At 38.1% G+C, this 22,976-nt stretch overlaps 1 long non-coding RNA gene across 1 annotated transcript; it reads right to left on the bottom strand.

Annotated features, from left to right (window-relative positions):
* Window positions 1-9,902: 9,902 nt before the first annotated feature.
* On the bottom strand, window positions 9,903-22,699 carry LOC136382259 (uncharacterized). Its single transcript, XR_010747220.1, has 3 exons — window positions 22,578-22,699; window positions 19,923-19,978; window positions 9,903-10,773 (listed from the first exon to the last, which is right to left on the bottom strand). It is a non-coding gene; the product is annotated as an uncharacterized lncRNA (long non-coding RNA).
* Between the last annotated feature and the right edge of the window lie 277 nt (window positions 22,700-22,976).

Here is a 22,976-nt window from a genome sequence, read left to right on the forward strand (position 1 = left end):
TGGCTCAGTGGTAGAGCATCGGCCTGGCGTGCAGAAGTCCTGGGTTTGATTCCCGGCCAGGGCACACAGGAGAAGCGCCCATCTGCTTCTCCACCCCTCCCCCTCTCCTTCCTCTCTGTCTCTCTCTTCCCCTCCCGCAGCGAGGCTTCATTGGAGCAAAGATGGCCCGGGCGCTGGGGATGGCTCCTTGGCCTCTGCCCCAGGCGCTAGAGTGGCTCTGGTCGCGACAGAGCGACACCCCGGAGGGGCAGAGCGTCGCCCCCTGGTGGGCGTGCCGGGTAGATCCCGGTCGGGCACATGCGGAAGTCTGTCTGACTGTCTCTCCCCGTTTCCAGCTTCAGAAAAATACACAAAAAAAAAAAAAAAGAAGAAGAAAAGAAAAGCTGAGGCCCCTGGTATTGAAAAATCTGCTGATTGTGGAAAAAAGAATTACAGTGAAACAAATAATTTAACAGACCATATTAATAAGCAAATACTATACAAGCTAGATACATATCCCCAGTAGGGAAAGGAACAGATGCATGTCTAAGTCAAGGAAGGCTTTCTGAGGGCAAGATCAGTTTTTGAGGTGAGAAGAAGCAGAGTTGAGGAAGAGTGGGTATTTTAGTTTAGAGTTTACAGACTAGGCCAGTGGTTCCCAAACAACTATACGCTTAAGAATAATGTCTTGCCCTTGCCAGATGGCTCCACTGACTGGAGTATCATCCCAATATGCAGAGATTTGCAGGTTTGGTCCCTGGTCAGGGCACATACAAGAACAAATCAATGTTTTTGTCTCTGTCTCTCTTCCTTCCTTTCTCTCGAAAATCAATAAAAAATAAACCACCACCACAACAACAAAATGAATGATGTCTTGAAAGGCAATTGTATATAATGGTTAATTAAGAATTTGAGTTGTGGGGCAACACTTCTCAATATGAAGCCCAATTCTGGTAACTGACTAGCTGTGAAAACATAAAATAATAACTTTTCTCTTATCCTTATTTTCTTCAGCAGTAAACAGAAAAAAACAGTACTCTCTTTTTCTGGGATACTGTGAGAAATAAATAAATTAATAATAAAAGAGCACCTAGCTCACAGTAAGCACTTGTTTAAAATGCAGATTTCTCTGATCCCAACATCAAGGTATTAAGAGAATACTCAGCAATTTGCATTTTTGCCATGCATCCAGGACTGACAAGGCCCTGATACAGAACCAGTTTTGAAAATGCTAGATTAGACAGAGGCAGAGTTAAGAACGACAAATTATAGAGCATGTTTTGAAGATTCAGTGTTTGTTAGCTCTTTAACCCTTTCTATATCACAAGTACACTTTAGAAATTAAGGAACGTACATTTAAGGGTGGTAGCAACAGCCACCATCACAGCCGCCTGGCCCATGCAGGTTCACATTTCATTCAGACAGACGGTAATGAAACAACAAAACCAAGAACTGGTGTGCCATTATCTTTAATCCTAGCTTGCACTCGCTGGCAAGAAATACACACAGTGGGAAAACACTTCCCTTTCCATTCAGGGCTCCCAAAGCCACTGACTTATACGAATTTCCTAGAATCAAAGGTTTCTAGCTCACCAGCCTTATTCACCTCTGTTCCCCATCTCCTTCTCTCTGTACAAACTGGCTTCTCCTTCAGCATTCCGCCATCTTGGCTGCTTATCCTCCCCTGCACATGGCCTTTCTCTGCTCTCCTTTATAGTGTAGAAATCAAAACCTTTAGTCCAATATACAAACAAGGAAGTCTCTGATACAAAGTCACTTATCTGAGGCATAATGGGATTCCTCATGAGAGTGCACCAACCCACATCATGCAACAGTCAAGGGTGTGGAGAAAAGCTTAGTCTTAAAACTAAGCCTCAGGCGGCCCTGGCAGGTTGGCTCAGTGGTAGAGCGTCAGCCTGGCATGCAGAAGTCCCGGGTTCGATTCTCGGCCAGGGCACATAGGAGAAGCGCCCATCTGCTTCGCCACCCCTCCCCCTCTCCTTCCTCTCTGTCTCTCTCTTCCCCTCCCGCAGCCAAGGCTCCATTGGACCAAAGATGGCCCGGGCGCTGGGGATGGCTCCTTGGCCTCTGCCTCAGGCGCTGGAGTGGCTCTGGTCGCAACAGAGCGACGCCCCAGAGGGGCAGAGCATCGCCCCCTGGTGGGCACAGCGTCGCCCCCTGGTGGGCGTGCCAGGTGGATATCAGTTGGGCGCATTCGGGAGTCTGTCTGACTGTCCCAGTTTCCAGCTTCAGAAAAATACAAAAAAAAAAAAAAAAAAGCCTCAGGCTATAACAACCCTGCCTGCTTACAGCCTGTCTCCCATATCCAATGCAAACTATAAGCAAAGCAAACATATACATCATATTTATAAACTTATTTGACCAACAGTACATGTCCTTTAAAAAAAAAACATTTGCAAATACAATTTTGCATACAATTTCATCTAATTTAGAACTCTTGCAGCACATCTATGAGCCACGTAAGAAACTAAAAAGAGCCCAAGGAGATTCTTAAAGTTCCTGGTTAAGAAACCAAGGAACACTTCATACTCACTAGGATGGCTATACTATAACAGACAGACAAACAAGAGTTGACTGAGGATTTGCAGAAATTGGAAATCTCATTCATTAGCCTTGAGAATGCAAAATAATGTAGCCACTTTGGGCAACAGCTTTGTAGTCTCTCAAAAACAGTTAAACAAAAAATTAATACACAACTCAGCAATGCCATTCCTAGTATATCCCCAAGAGAAATGAAAACCTATGTCCCTAAGTGGCATTATTCATACCCCAAAACTGGAAACAACCCAAATATCTACCTTGTTACAACATGGATGAGCCTTGAAAATTTACGTGAAGTGAAAGAAAACAGTCACAAAAATCTACATATTATATAATTTCCCTTATATAGGCAAATCTGCAGTGAAAAGAGTAGATTAGTAGTTGCCTAAGGCTGGGCAGAGTCTAAGAAGGAAGAGAGAAAATAAGGAGTGACTGATAATAGGTAAGGGTTTCTTTTTGTAGTGATAATGAAAATGTTCTAAATTTAGAACGTAGTGATGGTTACAACTCTGAGAATATACTAAGAAAAATTAAATTATACACTTTCTTTATTTATTTAAATTCAGTGAGAGGAGAGGAGGCAGAGACAGACTCCCGCATGCACCCCGACAGGGATCCACCAGGCAAGCCCACTAGGGGGCGCTGCTCAGCCCATCTGGGGCATTGCTCCATTGCTCAGCAACAAGTTCTTAGTGACTAAGGCAGAGGCCATGGAGCTATAATCAGCACCCAGGGGCAACGTGGTCCTATCAAGCTTTGGATATAGGAGAGGTAGAGAGAGAGGGAAAGAGAGGGAGAGAGAGAGAAATGAGAAGGGGAGGAGTGGAAAGCAGATGGGTGCTTCTCCTGTGTGTCCTGACCTGGAATTGAGCACGGGACTTCTACATGTTGGGCCAATGCTCTACCACTGAGCAAACCGGCCAGGGCCAAATTATATACTTTAAATGACTCAATTTTGAGGCATATGAATTATAGCTCAATAAAAATGGGGCAAGGGGGAGAGCAGCAGCAGTAGCCATGAAACAGAGTCTGTAAGAAGAGAACAATGGAAATGAGAGTGAAGACTGGAAAGTCACCTGTATACTAATGACAGGTGAGACACGTTAAACTGACTTATAAGGGCCTGTAAAAGTAAGAAAGTATAAAACAGAGGCCAGAGGGTCCTACAGTTCCTTTGAGGAAAGTTAGAGAAGGCCAAACCATTGAAAAATAGAACAAGAGAATAAAAAATAGAGTATTGTTTCAAAGATCAAAGGGACTTTTAAGAAGAGGTAATTGGCAGTAATAAATGTCAAAATCACATTAAAATACTCTATCATTAACTGGATAGAAGTATTTGTATATAACTATGGCATTTTATTCTGAAATTGTTAACAATTAATCCTACCTATTCATGTACTTAGTTAAGTTAAAAAAAAAAAGACTGATGAAATATTTTGATAGAGAAGGTAAACATACACTATGAGTTTATTTGCTACTACAAAATAAACACTACCAAACTAAGTTCAAACAGATTATGTCCCCAGTGAGCTGATAAGGCAGACATACACAGGCATTCAGTTACATACTTAAGTTTAAACATGTAAAACCTAATTTCAGTAGTTTTGAAATTTCAAATCCAATTTGTAACAAAATGAAGTATAGTTAAATGTAAAAACAAGTCTTTTTTAAAGCATAAATAAATGTCAAATACTGAATCACATTTTAAAACCAGTAGTCAGCTTTAAATCTTAATTATTATTTAGGTTATGTGAAAGTCACAAATTTCCATTAACTGGATGTACTTACTTAATTTAAAATAAAATATCTACAATAGTTTTAGAAAATATGTCAAGTGGATAAATGCAAAAATATTCCAAATACACATATGATTCTGAAATAATACATTTTATGTTATCCAACTAACGGTTCCTCTGCATCAGGGATGCTCATTCTTACTGAACATAGTTCAGAGTAACACTGTCATTAAGTTTGTAAAATACCTTTAAAATATGATGAAATATAAATAAACAAATATATGAACATCATTAAGGTAAACAGACTGAAACAGATACTCATGAGTACTGTGCTCTCACTTCAGGCAATGGAGAAGTCCAGGAGACACAACCTGGTTGACACTGGCTCCAGCCATGATGTTCAGCTGAACTTCAGAGATATAAAGAATTAGAAAAGACTGTAGCTGTGTTTCTTTTTTATTTTTTAAATTTTATTATTATTATTATTATTAAATTTAGTGCAGTGACATTGATAAATCAGGGTAAGTATGTTGAGAGAAAACATCTCCAGATTATTCTGACATTTGATTATGCTGTAAACCCCTCACCCAAAGTCAAGTTGTCTTCCGTCACCTTCTATCTGGTTTTCTTTGTGCCCCTTCCCTCCCTCCACCCCCTCTCTCTCCTTCCTCACCCCCCCCCCACACCTCTCCCTCACCCCCGTTACCATCACATTCTTGTCCAGGTCTCTGAGTCTCATTTTTATGTCCCATCTATATATGGATTCATATACTTCTTAGTTTTTTCTGATTTACTTATTTCACTCCGTATAATGTTATCAAGGTCCATCCATGTTATTGTAAATGATCCGATGTCATCATTTCTTATGGCTGAGTAGTATTCCATAGTATATATGTACCAAAGCTTTTTAATCCACTCATCCTCTGACGGACACTTGGGCTGTTTCCAGATCTTCGCTATTGTGAACAATGCTGCCACAAACATGGGGGTGCATTTCTCCTTTTGGAGCAGGTCTATGGTGTTCTTGGGGTATATTCCTAAAAGTAGGATAGCTGGGTCAAGAGGCAGTTCGATTTTCAATTTTTTAAGAAATCTCCATACCGTTTCCCACAGAGGCTGCACCAGTCTGCATTCCCACCAGCAGTGCAGGAGGGTTCCCTTTTTTCCACATCCTCACCAGCACTTATTCTGTGTTGTTTTGTTGATGAGCGCCATACTGGCTAGTGTGAAGTGATATCTCATTGTGGTTTTAATTTGCATTTCTCTAATCATTAGTGATGTTGAGCATTTTTTCATATGCCTATTGGCCATCTGTATGTCCTCTTTGGAGAAGAGTCTATTCATTTCTTTTTCCCATTTTTTATTGGATTGTTTGTCTTCCTGGTGTTGAGATTTACAAGTTCTTTATAAATTTCGGTTATTAACCCCTTATCAGATGTATTGTCAAATATGTTCTCCATTGTGTAATTTGTCTTTTTATTCTGTTCTTATTGTCTTTAGCTGTGCAAAAGCTTTTCAGTTTGATATAGTGCCATTTGTTTATCCTGTCTTTTATTTCACTTCCCTGTGGAGATAAATCAGCAAATATATTGCTCCGAGAGGTTGGAGAGCTTACTGCCTATGTTTTCTTCTAAGATGCTTATGGTTTCACACCTTACATTTAAATCTTTTATCCATTTTGAGTTTATTTTTGTGAATGGTGTAAGTTGGTGGTCTAGTTTCATTTTTTTGCAGGTAGCTGTCCAATTTTCCCAACACCATTTGTTGAAGAGGCTGTCTTTACTCCATTGATGCTCTTACATCCTTTGTCAAATATCAGTTGTCCATAGAGCTGTGGGTTTATTTCTGGGTTCTCTGTTGTTTCATTTATCTATATGCCAGTACCAGGCTGTTTTGAGTACAATGGCCTTGTAGTATAACTTGATATCAGGAAGTGTGATACCTCCCACTTTATTCTTCTTTTTCAAGATTGCAGAGGCTATTTGTGTTCTTTTTGGTTCCATATAAATATTTGGAATATGTGACCTATATCTTTGAAGTATGTCATTGATATTTTAATCGGTATTGCATTGAATTTATAAATTGCTTTGGGTAATATAGACATTTTAATGATGTTTATTCTTCCTAACCGTGAACACGGTATATGCTTCCACTTGTTTGTATCTTCTGTGATTTCTTTTATCAATGTTTTATAATTTTCTAAATACAAATCTTTAGTCTCCTAGGTTAAATTTACTCCTAGGTACTTTATTTTTTTGGTTGTAATAGTGAAGGGGATTGTTTCCTTAATTTTTCTTTCTGACTGTTCATTGTTGGCGTATAAAAATGCCTCTGATTTCTGAGTATTAATTTTATATCTTGCCATTTTGCTGAATTCATTTATCATGTCCAGTAGTTTTTTGACTGAGACTTTAGGGTTTTCTATATACAATATCATATCATCTGCAAATAATGATAGCTTTACTTCTTCTTTTCCAACTTGAATGCCTTTTATTTCTTCTTCTTGTCTGATTGCTGTGGCTAGGACTTCCAAGACTATGTTGAATAAGAGTGGTGAAAGGGGGCACCCCTGCCTTGTTCCTGATCTTAAGGGGATTGCTTTTAATTTTTGCCCATTGAGTATGATGTTGGCTGTGGGTTTGTCATAGATGGCTTTTATCATGTTGAGGTATGTTCCCTGTATTCCCACTTTGCTGAGAGTTTTGATCATGAACGAGTGCTTGATTTTATCAAATGCTTTTTCTGCATCTATTGAAATTATCATGTGGTTTTTGTCCTTCCTTTTGTTTATGTGATGAATCACATTGATTGATTTGTGAATATTGTACCAGCCTTGCCTCCCCAGAATAAATCCCACTTGATCATGGTGTATGATTTTTTTCCATATATTGTTGGATCCGGTTTGCTAATATTTTGTTGAGGATTTTAGCATCTATATTCATCAGGGATATTGGCCTACAGTTTTCTTTCTTTGTGTTGTCTTTGCCTGGTTTTGAAATCAGAATTATGCTCGCCTCATAAAAGGAGCTTAGAAGTCTTCCTTCCTCTTGAATTTTTTGAAATAGCTTGAGAAAGATAGGAGTTAGTTTTTCTTTGAATATTTGGTAGAATTCACTTGTGAAGCCATCAGGACCTGGACTTTTCTTTGTTGGGAGATTTTTGATAACTGTTTTGATCTCATTTGGTGTAATCAGTCAGTTTAGGTTTTCTGATTCTTCCAGACTGATTTTTGGAAGATTGTATGTTTCAAGGAATTTGTCCATTTCATCTAGGTTGTCTAGTTTTTTGGCATACAGTTCTTTATAGTATTTTCTTACAATATTTTGTATTTCTGTTGTGTCAGTTGTTATTTCTCCACTCTCATTTCTAATTTTATTTATTTGAGTCCTCTCTCTTTTTTTCTTGGTGAGTCTAGTTAAAGGTTCATCGATCTTGTTTACCTTTTCAAAGAACCAGCTCCTGGTTTCATTGATCCTCTGTATTGTTTCTTTAGCCTCTATGTCATTTATTCTTGCTCTGATTTTTATTATTTCCTTCCTTCTACTACATTTGGGCTTTACTTGCTGTTCTTTTTCTAGTTCTTTTAGATGCAGGGTTAAGTTGTTTATTTGAGCTTTTTCTAGTTTCTTAAAGTGTGCCTGAAGTGCTATGAACTTACCTCTCAGTACTGCTTTTGCTGTGTCCCATAAATTTTGAGTTGTTGTATGCTCATTATCATTCATTTCTAGGAATTTTATTATTTCTTATTTGATCTCATTCTTAATCCATTCGTTATTTAACAACCTGCTATTTAGTTTTCATGTGTTTGAGAATTTTTGAGCTTTTCTGTTGTGGTTCATTTCTAGTTTCATGCCATTGTGATCAGAGAAAGTGCTTGATATGATTTCAATCTTCTTAAATTTGTTGAGACCACTTTTGTGCCCTAACATGTGGTCTATCCTAGAGAATGTACCATGAGCACTTGAAAAGAATGTATATTCTGCTGCTTTAGGGTGAAAGGTTCTGAAGATATCTATTAAATTGAGTTGATCTAGTGTGTCCTTTAAGTCTGCTGTTTCTTTGTTAATTTTCTTTCTTGAGGATCTATCTAGTGATGTTAGTGGGGTAATAAAATCCCCTACTATTATAGTATTGCTGTTGACTTGTCCTTTATATCCATCAAAGTCTGCTTTATATATTTAGGTGCTCCTATATTAGGTGTGTAGATATTTATAATAGTTATATCTTATATCTTCCTTTTGGATTACTCCCTTTATCATTATGTAGTGGCCTTCTTTATCTCTTACTATATCCTTTGTTTTAAAGTCCATTTTTCTGATATAAGTATTGCTACCCCACCTTTTTTTCATTTCCATTTGCATGAAATGTTTTTTTCCATCCTTTTACCTTCAGTCTATGTGCATCTTTTGTTTTAAGGTGTGTCTCTTGTAGACAGCATATGTACGGGTCCTATTTTCTTATCCATGCAGCTACCCTATGTCTTTTGATTGAATCATTTAATCCATTTACATTTAAGGTTATTATTGATATGTAGTTGTTTATTGCCATTTTATTCTTTAAAGCTGTATTCCCCTTTTGCTATATACTTTTCCCACTTTGATCTGTTTATAACAGGCCCCTTAACATTTCCTGAAGCATTGGTTTGGTTGTAATAAATTCCTTGAGGTTTTTTTTGTCTGGGAAGCTTTTTTTTCTCCTTCGATTTTAAATGATAGCCTTGCTGGATAAAGTAGTCTTTGTTATAGTTTTTGTTCTGGATTACTTTGAATATTTCTTGCCATTCCCTTCTGGCCTCAAGTGTTTCTGTTGAGAAGTCAGATGTCATTCTTATGGGGGCTCCTTTGTAGGTGATAGCTTTTTTTTCTCTTGCAGCTTTTAATATTTTCTCTTTATCACTTAGCTTTTGTATTTTAATTATGATGTTTCTTGGTGTAGGTTTCTTTGGGTTTCTCTTTAATGGAGTTCTCTGTGCTTCTTGAACTTGTGAGAGTTTCTCCAGCATTAATTTAAGAAATTTTTCAGCTATGATATGATTGAACAAAGTCTCTATCCCTTGTTCTTTCTCTTCTTCTTCAGGAACCCCTATAATGCGGATGTTATTTCTCTTCATGTTGTCACAGAGCTCTCTAAGAGTTTCCTCAGACTTTTTGAGTCTCTTTTCTTTTTTCTTCTTTGCTTTCTTGCCTTCATTCAAGTTGTTCTCCAACTCACTGATTTGATCCTCAGCTCTATCCATCTTGTTTTTAATTCCTTCCATTGTGGTCTTCATTTCTGATATTGTATTTGTCATCTCCAACTGATTCTTTTTTAATATTTCAATATCCTTTTTTTATACTTGCTATTTCTTTATTTAGCTGTTCATAATGATCATCCATTGTTTTTCTAAGATCCCTAAGCATACTTACAATCATTATTTTGAACTCCGCATCCAGAAGTTTGGTTATTTCCATATCACTCAGTTCATCTCCTGAAGGTTTCTCTTGTGGTTTCATTTGGATTGCACTTCTTTGTCTTCTCATTATGTCTGTGTTTGGGTGTTTTGTTTGTAGAGCTGGTTGAGTCTAGGCTTGGTGTTGTCTGCCTCCAGTTTTCACTTGTGTTGTTTCTAGGTCTTCTTGGGTTGGCATCAGCTATTATTTGTAATCCACTTTTGGATTTGGGTCACTTTGATGTCTTGATTTGTTTGTTTTCTTAACAGATGATAGTCTTGTTTACTGATCTCAGTAGGGGGCTTCCTTGAAATTGTATCCAGGAATGTGGTAGGTGTAACCTGAGACTCTGAAGGCCTCTTCTACCGATTAATCTCTCTGGAGGCAGGGTGTTTTCTCAGCTTCAGTAGGGGGAGATGTATCTCAGATCTCCATGGAGACCTGAGTTACTGCCTCTCCTCCCCACTTCTTATTTTCAGCTGTGTCTTGTTTGTGCTGATTGGAACTGGAGAGATGTCTGGAGATCTGTGATACGAAAGCAATTTAGTCTTTTGTTTTGTGGAAGGATCAGTCCCTCCCCCAGCTATGTCTGTCTCCAGCAATGGATGAGTCAGCTTTTTAGGTGTTCCCCTGCATTCCTCTGCCCCTCACCGTTTGTCCCTCTCTCTCCCCTTTCCACTTGGAAGATAAGCTGGTCCTTTCAACACACCTCACTCTCTGGTTGCCAGGGAAGTGGCTGTGAGCAGTATTTTCTTCTCTTTTCCTTGGAGTGAGAGCCCCTCTGGGCTCTCAGCCTCACCCACCCTCTGTTTCTGTAAGCAGGGAAGATTCAGGGGCTCCCTACCAGGTTTGTTGTGGCTTCTTTTTTGCTCCTTGGTTTTTGAGAGCTATTCTTGTAGTCCAGAGTTGGTTTTTCATGCTGATTGTTCCTAAATTGATTTGTATTCCAGTTTGGTGGTGAGAGCTGGGAGTCTGTGCATCTGCCTACTCTGCTGCCATCTTCCTTTAGCTGTGTTTTTACAACTTCCTGTGGACATGTCAGAATAGCTCCCATGGTACCACCACATCTACAAAAGTGAAAAACAAAACAAAAATAAAATCCCTCACCTACTTAGTTCAGAGGTTAGTTACACATGCAGGCAACTGGGGCTTTGGCCAAGGAACTAAAATGTAATTTTTATTTTAGAATACTAAATACTATATTTTAAATATTTTATTTATTTGACTGCAAACAGACACCTTTGGTAACTAAAAAGAATTGAGCTTAACACACTGCTGGCACGGATCACAAGAATTCTCGTGTTTTCTGTTCTAAGGCTTGTGGCCAATCACAAGAATTCTTGGCTTGACATCTGCCAGCTTTGTATAGTTCCACTTTATATTACACAGTATCTTACCAAGTATCATACTTTAAAAAGATATTACCTTGTAAGAACATGTAATAAACAAATAACTTCAAAGTGCAATGGGTATTTAATAAAGTGTGCCTTTAACATTTATGTAAAACATTTTTTTTGTACTCATTCAATAGAAACTTATCTGGCTACTGGGTAAAGTTAGCAATAAAACTACTGGCCCCAAATGTAATATCTATCTCAAGAATTAGTCAAAGAAGGCAATGAAATATTCAAGAAATCCCTATCTTGTACCCTTCCTTATACAGTTACTAAAGGATGTGTTCCACAAGGGAGTAAACTAAAAAAGAGGGAATATATCAAATTATTACACTGTACAATGAAGACTCATACAGTGTTATATGTCAATGATATTTAAAAAGGGGGGGGACTGAATTCAGAAATGGAATAACACAGGAAAGGGTGGACAGAGCCAAGATGACAGTGAAATGCCAAGAAAAATAAATAGGCCAGATAGGATTAGGATGAGAGTTCCAGGCCAGAGGAATAACGGATCTCCAGGGGGAAAAAAAAGGCTAACAGACATAGAGATTTCACCATATGAAAACAAATATTCAAGTATAAGTACTCACATAATGAAGCAAACGTTCTTAAATGTGTGGAAATTATTAACACCAGTATGCTGGGGGAAGATGAAGTTATTCAAAATGAAGTTGTCAATATACAACTTAGCTGTGCTATCAACAATATTTATATTGTCATAATAAGGTAAGCATGGACTACTGACTTAACAAAAAACTGATGTAAATATATATTGAGAGGAGAAAAAGAGGAGGAAACTAGGGAGTATCATACTACAACTAAATCCTCACCTATCAAGAAAGTAAGTATGAATTCCAAAGGAAACAACTAAGACTTACAGAAAGCTCCTACTAAGAAGGTGTGAGGGAGAACTGGGGAATGCTGGTTTTTATTATTTTTCAGCAGCATTTTTATTAACCCTTTGAATTTTTATTTTTAATTAATTTAAATAATTTTTATTGAATTTATTGAGGTACCATTAGTTAATAAAATTATATAGCTTTCAGTTGTACAACTCTGATATACATCATCTGTATATTGTGTGATCACCACCCCAAGCTTAATTAATTTATCAACATTTTAGCAGTAAGTGGTTTTCAAAAAAAGCAGGATTTTTTTCTTTTTTTTACAGAGAGAGAGTCAGAGAGAGGGATTGATAGGGACAGACAGACAGGAATGGAGAGAGATGAGAAGCATCAATCATCAGTTTTTTGTTGCGACACCTTAGTTGTTCATTGATTGCTTTCTCATATGTGCCTTGACTGTGGGGCCACAACAGACTGAGTGACCCCTTGCTCAAGCCAGTGCTTGGTCCAAGCTGGTGAGCTTTTGCTCAAACCAGATGAGCCTGTGCTCAAGCTGGTGACCTCAGGGTCTCGAACCTGGGTCCTCCTCATCCCAGGCCAATGCTCTATCCACTGCGCTACCGCCTGGTCAGGCCAACAGCAGGGATTTTTAAAATTATTATTATTAATTTTAATGGGGTGACATTGATAAATCAGGGTACATATGTTCATAGAAAACATCTCCAAGTTATTTTGACATTTGATTATGCTGCAACAGCAGGGATTTTTAACTGGATAATGTGGTTGATGTTTCTGGGACTCAACGGATCCCATGTAAAAATGATGGAGGCCTGACCTGTGGTGGTACAGTGGATAAAGTGTTGACCTGGGAATGCTGAGGTCACCGGTTTAAAACTCTGGACACTTGCCTGTTCAAAGCACATATGGGAGTTGATGCTTTCTGCTCCTACCCCTTCTCTCTCACTTTCTTCTCTCTCTAAAAAAACTAAATAACATTAAATATATATATATTAAAAAAAAGATGCAGATAGTGTGCAAATGTCTGACTCTGCTCTGAAGTAAATCCAGAATCTGGACCACTTTCATCATTCCCACCCTTGTCTAAGCCACTATGTCTTTACTATGATATTAAATTTATTGCAGTAACAATGGTTAATTACATTATATAATTTTCAGCTGTATAAGACTATATATAATTCTAGTCTGTGAACTCTAACATGTGTAAGCCACTGTATCTTACTGAGTTTTCTGCAGTAACCTCCTAATTAGTGTTTTCCTTCTGCTACCCGTGTCCCAGCCCCTCTCATTTATCTTTGATACAGAAGTCAGTGGTATGTAAAAGTTAAGTCAGATCAGTCATTGCTCAGATCTTTCCAGACTTCCTAGTCACTCATAATAAAATCCAAGTCCTCACAATGGCCTACAAAATTTTATACAATCTGCTCTTCACTGATCCCTGTGACCTTATCTCCTATATCCCACGTTCTTCTTACTGGCCTCTGCAACAACTAATTACAGTTGACCCTTTAATAATGTGGAGGTTAAAGGCACCAACTCTACCATCTCCATATAGCTTTTGATTCCCCAAACTTAACTACTACAATATATCAGAGTTTAACATACCAAGCATGGTCCTGCCTCAGAATGTTTGTTCTTGCTGTTCCCTAGATCCATAATATTCTTGCGTGGAATATGGGAATGGGTTACTACCACACCTCCTTATCTTTGCTCAGTTGTCACTCTCAGCAATGCCCTCTCTGATTACTATATATAAAATCACCCCAACTCTTCCCACCTTCCTTGCACTATTCTTCTCCACAGCATATACTGCCACTTAACATACCAAGTGTTTTACACACTTATTCTTCTGTGTTCCCTCATACTATAATGCAGTGTTTTTCAACTGCCAGTTTGCTAGAAATTTCATGTCAGTCCACAAATTAACCACTGATGTTGTAAGATTATAGACTCAATGATATTAGCCAAATTCACTTATGCTTTGTGTGACCTCTAGTTATCAGCCTGTGTCATCAATAAAAATACTATTGAGGTTGTCTTTGATATCTTTGGAACTTGTAAGGTTGTTCAAACAACCTTTTGCACTATGCAGAGCATTTACAAATCATGCACCATAGACAAAAAGCATTTGGGCAAACTTATGTAGTATTCAGTTCATTGTACATGTGGAGTTTGGAAATCAAGCACCAGCTTGTACCCTGTTGCACTGTTATGCATGGTAACATACAACTTTATAAGTTGTGTGTTTCCATTCCTCACTAGCTAGGTCACTGGTCCCCAAGTGTAAAAAGGTTGAAAATTACTACTATAATGTAATCATCAAGAAGGCACCAATTTGGCCCTGGCCAGTTGGCTTAGTGGTAGAGAGTTGGCTGGTGTGTGGAGTCTGGGTTTGATTCCTGATCAGGGCACACAGGAGAAGCAACCATCTGCTTCTCCCTCCCATCTTTCTCTCCCTCTCTCTCTTCCTCTCCCGCAGTCATGGCTGAAATGGTTCAAGAAAAGTTGGCCCCAGGTGCTAAGGAGAACTCCATGGCCTTGCCTCAGAAGCTGAACTAGCCTGGTTGCCAAGCAATAGAGCAGCAACCCAGACAGGCAGGGCATTGCCTGGTAGGGGGCTTACCAGGTGGGTCCCAGTCTGGGCTCATGCAGGAGTCTGTCTCTGCCTCTCCAGGGTCACACTTAATAAAAAAAAAGGGGGGAGGGGTGGCACCAATTTCTATCCTTTACTATGAACTAGATCCTCTGAGAGTGCCCCTGACACAGCAAACACTCATGTGTTGAATAAATGAGTGAACACTCTATCATTTTATATCCTAGGATTTAAGAAGTAGGAGATAGTGTATCTAGTCCACTTCCCCACAGGAAACTTTCTTAGCAATAAATACTGATTTAAATATTTTTTCTTATTTATATTCTTCATGACCATTAATTTGTATAGCCAACATAATGCTTTAAAGAATTAGCAAGATAGAAATGTAGAATGTACTGAGGCTGTGAAGAATCCAGGGTCAAGAAGGGGAGGAATTTGGAACCTATAAGGCCACATGGAAGACCCTGCCATTTGCAACAATAAACACATTATGCTAAGTGAAATAAGCCAGACACTAAAAGACAAAAACACGCACGATCGCACTTTTCTTGAGAATACACAAAAAAGCTGAATAGATAGAAACTGAGAGTAGACAGGTGGTTACCTCAGGTGAGGAGGTGAAGAAAATGGGGAGGTGCTGGCCAAAAGGTACAAAATTGCAGTTATGTAAGATAAGGAAGTCTAAAGTTCTAATGTATAGCATAACGACTATAACTCATTATATAATTATGGAATACTGAAAATTTGCTAAAAGTAGATTTCAGGTACTCTCATCACAAAAATGTTAACTATGTGAGATAATATGCTATATAGTAATCACTCCACAATGTATATCTTCATGTTGTACACCTTCTATACATACAATTTTTAAAAAGATCAAGTGAAGAAGCTCCTATAATTATCTAAGTATGAGGTATTGAAGGCTAACAATCATCAGCTGCAACTGAGATAAAAAGAGACTTTCTGATACCCAACTATCCTCAAGTCTCATTGGTTCTATCTTCAAAAACTCCTTTCACATTTCCCCTCACAGTCCTTACTGCAAGTGCCTTAAAGCAAGCCCTCATTTTACTGTTTGCCTTCTAACTGGCCCTGAGTCCCAGTGATGTGGCCAATGAATTCCAATCAGGTGTAAGGTGTCAGCAATATAATTTGCTACTAATAAAGACTAAGATGGATGCTTTACTATTAAAGAAAAAGTTATAGTTAAAACTTGTTCACTCCTTTGCTTTAAATGCTTTGATTAGCAAAGAATTCCAAGGAGAGAATAGCCAAGTGTGATGGAAAAGCATAGTAGCTCATTATCCTGTAACATCAAAATCTAGATGGGACAGTTTCTAAGGTTAAGGATCTAATAAAACTATTAAATGTCACCATACCCTCAGTATATCCACGTTAGAGCACCTAACAATATATTCTTAGGGAGACTACTTGGGCCAATGGTCACTTTTAAGTTTCATAGACAAATGAGATACATTTTAAAGATATAGGAAGGTCAAGGTTACTTGGTGAGTCAGGTAATCATACAGTTATGGACTGATTTTAGAGAATATTTAAGAATTATTTTAAAATTCTGGCATGCCAGGTGTTCTAACTCCTTAAGGATCTATGATCCCTAGAGTAAAGCAGTGAGTAAAAGCTACTTAGAACTTTTTTTTTAAGCCAGGGACAATGTAACCAAGAGACTGGTTTTAAGAAAAAATTCTGTGCAAATGCATCTTATTAGAAAGAAGAGGCCTCTGGAGGCCCCATGTGCTCTCCCCCAGCAAGCAACAGGAATAACAAGTTTGGAGGAGGTGGGGGTGAAGAGGACAGGAGAGAGGTAAGAGAAACTGTTCACTAAGTATGAATAGCAGGCAGATCAGTTCCAGCCACACTGCCGCCAAGAGTCATCAATCCCTAGGTCAGGTGCACAAACATGGGACTCCATCGGTGAGATAGCCTCAAGCTGCAAAACAACACCAGTCTTCAGTTTTCCTGGCTTTAAGGGATTTTTACCAGCCACACCGGAGGAGGAACCCAAGGCACCCAGGATTCTGCTCAGGATGGGTCATGGAAAAGAACTGGGATTCTAAGACTGTGGTTGTTAGACACAGTTCCTTGGTTTTAACCTTCTGAGCATGTATAGAGCAGGACACTTGTCTTTAATATGCAAGGTAATTTATAAGTGGACAAAACCTATTCTGATCAGGTTCACAGTACTTCTGTATGTACATGTGTATATATATGTATGTACATGTATGTAATAAGTACTCTGGAAATACATTTGTGTTAATTTTAAGCAAATAGATTTTGTCATACAACTGCAGTGTTAGCTTTGTGAACCAAAATGAATAGGTTAAAATATTTTGTCATTTTTTTGCCTGAGGGTAACACTCCATGGTAATTTTATAATTAGGGTATTAGTCAAATTAAGAACTAACACTAAAGGAAGAGATTCATTAAAATGTAGGCCAAGGAGTTTTTAATCTCAAAACATGTAACCTGTTTCTGAAATCCTATAAAAACCATTCAGGAAGTCTTACCAAAATTGTTTCTCTGGTAGTATATTTGTAGTTTCTCTGAAGCTTTAATGTTTAGGTAAAAAACAACAGAAGTTATTGAAACAATGAATGAAGGACAAACTCTATATACTTGACAGACTAACTTTTGGAAAATCAGAGATACAAAAGTGATTGAAAATAACAGTACTGCCTGATCATGCTGTGGCACAGTAGATAGAGCCTTGGACTGGAATGCAGAGGACCCAGGTTCGAAACCCCAAGATTGCTGGCTTGAGCACAAACTGACTCATCTGGCTTTAGCACAGCTCACCGGCTTGAGCATGGGGTCACTGGCTTGAGCATGGTATCACAGACATGATCCTATGGTCACTGGCTTGAGTCCAAGTTCACTGGCTTGAGCAAGGGGTCACTCGCTCTGCTGTAGCCCCCAGTCAAGGCACATATGAGAAAGCAATCACTGAACAACTAAGGAGCCACAATGAAGAACTGATGCTTCTCATCTCTCTCCCTTCCTGTCTGTCTGTCCTTATTTGTCCCTCTCTCTATCACACACATACAAAAATGTATTTTGGGGAGTACAAGTAGTGTTTCTGATGCAGAAAAAAAATTAACAGGCCAAGCTTATTTGAATGATTATCAAAACATCAATAGCATTGGAAAAAAGAAAACTATTATCCAACAACTTAGAGAAACATGAAAACACAGAGGAAATCAAATCCTACAGCCAATATAGCTGCATGGTCTTCATTTTCAGAAAAATAAGATATCAGACTGAGGAATAAAATTCACTATACAAATAAAGTATGCCAATAAAATATGTGGATTTCCCCCACAAACTACAGCTTTGTTTCTTTGCTCTCCTTATGCAGTAAACCTCAAAATTCTATTTGTCATCCCTAATTTCTTTCCCACTCCAATCAGACCTTTACTCCCTGCTTTTCCTTGGAAACTGCTAATCAAGGTCAACAAAGGTCTCCAATTGTTAAATTTAACATCTCTCAGATCTCATCTTAATTGACATTAACACACTGACAGCTGATCAACTGCTCCTCCTCAATACTGTGTATATCCTTAATTTGACTTTCAGAACACATTTGCTTGGTCACTCTTTCTAAGCCTACTTTGCAGGTTCCTCCTTTTTCCTGATCTCCTTTGTTGGAAGTCTCTGAAGACCAACCTTGAGTCCTCTCCTCCATATTTACTCACTTAATGATCTCACCTAGGCTCATGGCATCCTTTATATTCTGGTAACTGCTAGATGTACATACATCTCAAGTCCACACCTCTTTCTTGAATGCTAGACTAATATATTCAACCAACTACCTAAACAACTGGCTTCTTGATCTCTACTCTCAAACTTCCCATGCCTAAAATGGAACCACTGATCTTCCTCTACCCCAACCCTGTTCCATCTGCAACCTTGCCCATCTTGGTTAAAGCAATTCCCTCCTTCCAGGTGCCCCAACTAAAATCCTTGGAGTTATTCTTGACTCTGATTAACACTTTATATTCAATACATCAAAATGTGTTATGAACAACTGCTGTAACTCATTTAGACTACTGCAGTAGCCAAATCATCCCCCTACTTCTGCCCTTACCCTATGTATAGTTTTAAAAATGGGGTCACAGTTATCCTTTAAAACTCCTGGAACAACTCCTCTCATTTCAGGAAAAGCTAAAGTCCTCTAATGGACTAAGAACGCTCTAGTACTCTGTCTATACGCCTCATTACTGTGCTCCTAGCTAGGATCTTTCACTGCCTGTTCCCTCTGAAGAGATAACTCTCTCCCATCTAGTTCTTTGCTCAAAAATCACCATTCTCAAGAAGACTCGTCACCATCACTGTACTGTATGTAGAAATATAATGCACTGAAATATGCACTATTCCTTTATCCTGCTCCATTTTTCATTTCTTCCATAGCAATTAACACCGAATTAATGATAATTCAATCCCTTCTTTCAGATTATTTTGTATATTCTTTAATGCTCCATTAAAACTGACAAGTGACAGGTCCTAAAAGTTTAGTTGCAATTGGAATCTGAACTACACCAAGAAACTTTTCACATTGTTACATTAAAACCACTGGTCTATCTTACATTCTGAATTTTTTATCCATGCACAACTCTGTAACATCATGCACCCTTCATCTGAACAATGTTGGTTCACTGGGTTATATAGATCTTCCAAGTGATGATACATTTTATTATGCTATATAAAAATATTACACTTTCCATAAATTCAAAATTTCAAAAAATGGATTTTTGCTTGAAAACACAAATTTTATCATATGGCAAAAATGGCATCCGTTGTTTTCCTTGAAGCAACAGCCCCACTTTCTTCATTGTTTTTAAGAAAACGTCTGCCAAATAGTCAAGTCTAAATAGTCAATCAACTGTTCTTTCAAGAGAATGGTTCTCATAAAAAAAGAGGTTAGTTTAGTTTGAAACTGAAGTAACTACTGAACTATTTTGGTATGTAGAAGGAGTTTACTCATATTTCCAATTTTGTCATATAAAAATAAAGATGAGCACTCAAGATTTAATAAAATTAATTTTTCTGCTTTAAGAATATTCATGGCCCTGGCCAGTTGGCTCAGTGATGGAGAGTCAGCCAGGCATGTGAATGTCCAGGGCACAGAGGAGAAGCACCCATCTGCTTCTCCACCCCTCCCCTCTCACTTTTCTCCTCCCTCTTTATCTCGCTCCCTCTCCCTCCTGCAGCCATGGTTCAACTGGAGCGAGTAGGCCCTGGGCACTGAGGATGGCTCCACAGCCTCAGCCTTAGATGCTAAGAGCTTGGTTGCTGAACAACGAAGCAATGCCTCAGATGGGCACAGCATTGCCCCCTGGTGAGCTTACCTGGTGGATCCTGGTCGTGCACATGCAGGAGTCTGTCTCTGCCTCCCCTCCTCTCACTGAATAATTAAAAAAAAGGAACATTTGTAAGTGAAACTGGTTTTTTTAATTACAAGTGTTGGCCCTGGCCAGGTAGCTCAGCTGGATGGAGCATTGTCCCAATATGCCAAGGTTGAGGGTTTAATTCCCAGGTAGGGCTTATGCAGGAATCAATGAATGCACAGATGGTAGAACAACAAATCAATGTTTCTCTCTCTCTCTCAATTTAATAAATTAAAAAGTAATAAATTGCAAGTGTCAACAACTACTAGCACAGTTTGGTAACACTGCCTTGACGCATGCTAAGGCAGTAGCAGTGCTACTCATCACTACTTTTCAACTATCAGTACAAACACCAACACAGTGAAAAAAACAAATGATGTCTTAGTATTTTCATGAAAATAGCTTCAAACTCTTAGACCACTTAACAGGTCTTGGGACTTCCCAGGGGTCCATGATTCACATGGCTGTAGGACACTAATACACTTACAGGAAAATAGTTATGAGAATATTCTATATCAGGATAAACAATGTTCCTTAGTCTTGTAACCTACTGCTAAGAATGAAAGAATGCAATTTTACAAAGAAAAGAAAAAAAGGAAAAGGTGGTGAAAATTAAGAAAATAAGGCTAATAAAAAAAGCAAAGTGAAAATAAATCACATTAATTATACTTTTAATATTCTACTTCTGCCCTAATTTTAAAAGCAGGTAATTTAACAAATTTCTGTGGAATCAACATATTTGACACCCAAGTGGGAGTTTCTTATTGAATACATATACGAATGAGCAAATGCATTAATCATTCTCTAACAACAGTTTTTTAAATAAGCTGAGATATTACTCATTACATATATTATACTCAGTCAGAGAAGTGACAAAAAAACAAAATTCATCCACTTAACTGAAGGTTTAGTCAATCCCATTAGAGCCAATCTCTCTCAAACAGAAAAGCAAAAAGCAAAAAGACTCTTGGAGGAAATATGCAGCTGACAATACTAGACAATGTGTAGTCTATTTAAAAATATATTTCATATTGTTTATCAATTCATTTGCAGACATATGTTATTAAACTACAGCTACAATTAAACCTAACTGACATATTTTTACTAGCTTCTGTGAATTGCCTCCACAACTCAATTAACATAATCAATAACCTTACAAACTCTGAATATTAACTACAGCAAAACACAATGGGACCAAAGGGTGTCTTTAAAAAAAGCACGAGTTACACATGTGAATATGTCACTCAGACCCAAGATCCAGTGTTAGTCTGTTTCAAATACATTGTGTCCGTAAAGTCATGGTGCACTTTTGACCGGTCACAGGAAAGCAACAAAAGACAATAGAAAGGTGAAGTCTGCACCAAATAAAAGGAAAACCCTCCCAGTTTCTGTAGGATGATGTGGCAGCATGTGCGCATGCACAGATGATGACATAACACCGTGTATAAAGCTGAGAAGACCACGGCCCTTCCAATCAAGATGTGAATGGTACAGAGAAAAGTTCAGTGAGTTCTATGGCTTGCTAAATTTGAATCTGTGACCAAAGTGCAACGTGAATATCGGCGTGTTTATAATGAAGCGCCACCACATAGGAATAACATTACTAGGTGGGATAAGCAGTTGAAGGAAACCGGCAGTTTGGTGGAGAAACCCCGTTCTGGTAGGCCATCAGTCAGTGATGAGTCTGTAGACGCTATACGGGATAGCTACATAAAAAACCCTAAAAAAAATCTGTGTGTGAGCCCATATCTAGTTGCACTGAATAGAAATGAAACTGGGAGATTTTTCCATTTATTTGGTGCAGATTTCACATTTCTATCATCTTTTGTTACTTTACTGTACTTTCCGCTCAAAAGTGCACCATAAATTTATAGACACACTGTACATAGAAATCTGTGTGTTGGAAAAAGTACAGTACATAAGTGAAGCACTATTAGGTTAAAAGAAGACTTTCTGTAACCTAAGCTTTGAGGATCTCCCTGAGCAGGAAATACAGACTATGTAATCATGAAAGCCTGAAAATAATTTTCCAGTAAAAAATAACGTGCACATGAGCAAAGCTAACTCAGAACACTTGAAACTGGATTTAGCAAAAACCCGGATACAACGAACAGGTAAACCTGACATATAATAAAGCATTATCCATTGTCCTGGAAGAATAGAATATCTTCAGAAGTATGAACTGATCTTTGTACAAGTTCTTACAAAAAGTACAGTAACAGTTATTTGAAACCACACGGTTTCAAACAGTTCGAGAGTCTAAGCACAGTTGGTGTACGCACATTACTGTGTAACAACACTGGGTACTATCACAACTCCTAATGAATATCAAAACATTGCCAAGCACTGCTTCTCCTGAAAAGCAGACAGACAACTGGGTAACTCTATTAAATAGTACAGAAATTTTAACTACAAATTCCGGTGGTGTTTATAAAAAGTGGAAAGAAAGGGTTGATATCAAGGGTCACTTTTGAACGTTTGTATGCTGTGGTTCTTATAGGCAGTTCTAAAGTCTACAGAAGGCTTTAAAGATATTTTATGTTTGCTGTCTGCTTTAAAGAAGAAGATACACTGATGAATTGTTTCTTCTAGTACTAATACAGATGCATGTCTTACCTGCAGTGTTTTTTTCCAAACGATGTTTCTTTACTAAGGAGCAAAATCTAGTATAGGTTTTACATTTCAATTGGATCCAAATGCGATCATGACACTGTTTCTAATAGGACAGGAGCTGAACGTTTTGAATTGTGTCTGTAAACGTGAAAAAAACAATGTGATGAATATGGACAATGCATTTCAACAATTCATTATACATGTCACTGAACACATACTTGTTTACAGTGTAATATTTTTCAGGAAATTGCTGGGCTTCTGGCAAAGTATGTTTAGTAATGGACACAGTGAAAACGTAATGCTTTCCAAATGTCTGAAATGGTATTCTGACACTTCTGATAGGGAAAGAGAGAGAAAGGCTAACTAGTTCAAATTAATGTTAGAATATCTTCTGGAGCTCAG

This window comes from Saccopteryx leptura, chromosome 10 (assembly GCF_036850995.1).
Source record: "Saccopteryx leptura isolate mSacLep1 chromosome 10, mSacLep1_pri_phased_curated, whole genome shotgun sequence".
In the NCBI taxonomy this organism is placed as follows: Eukaryota; Metazoa; Chordata; class Mammalia; order Chiroptera; family Emballonuridae; genus Saccopteryx; species Saccopteryx leptura.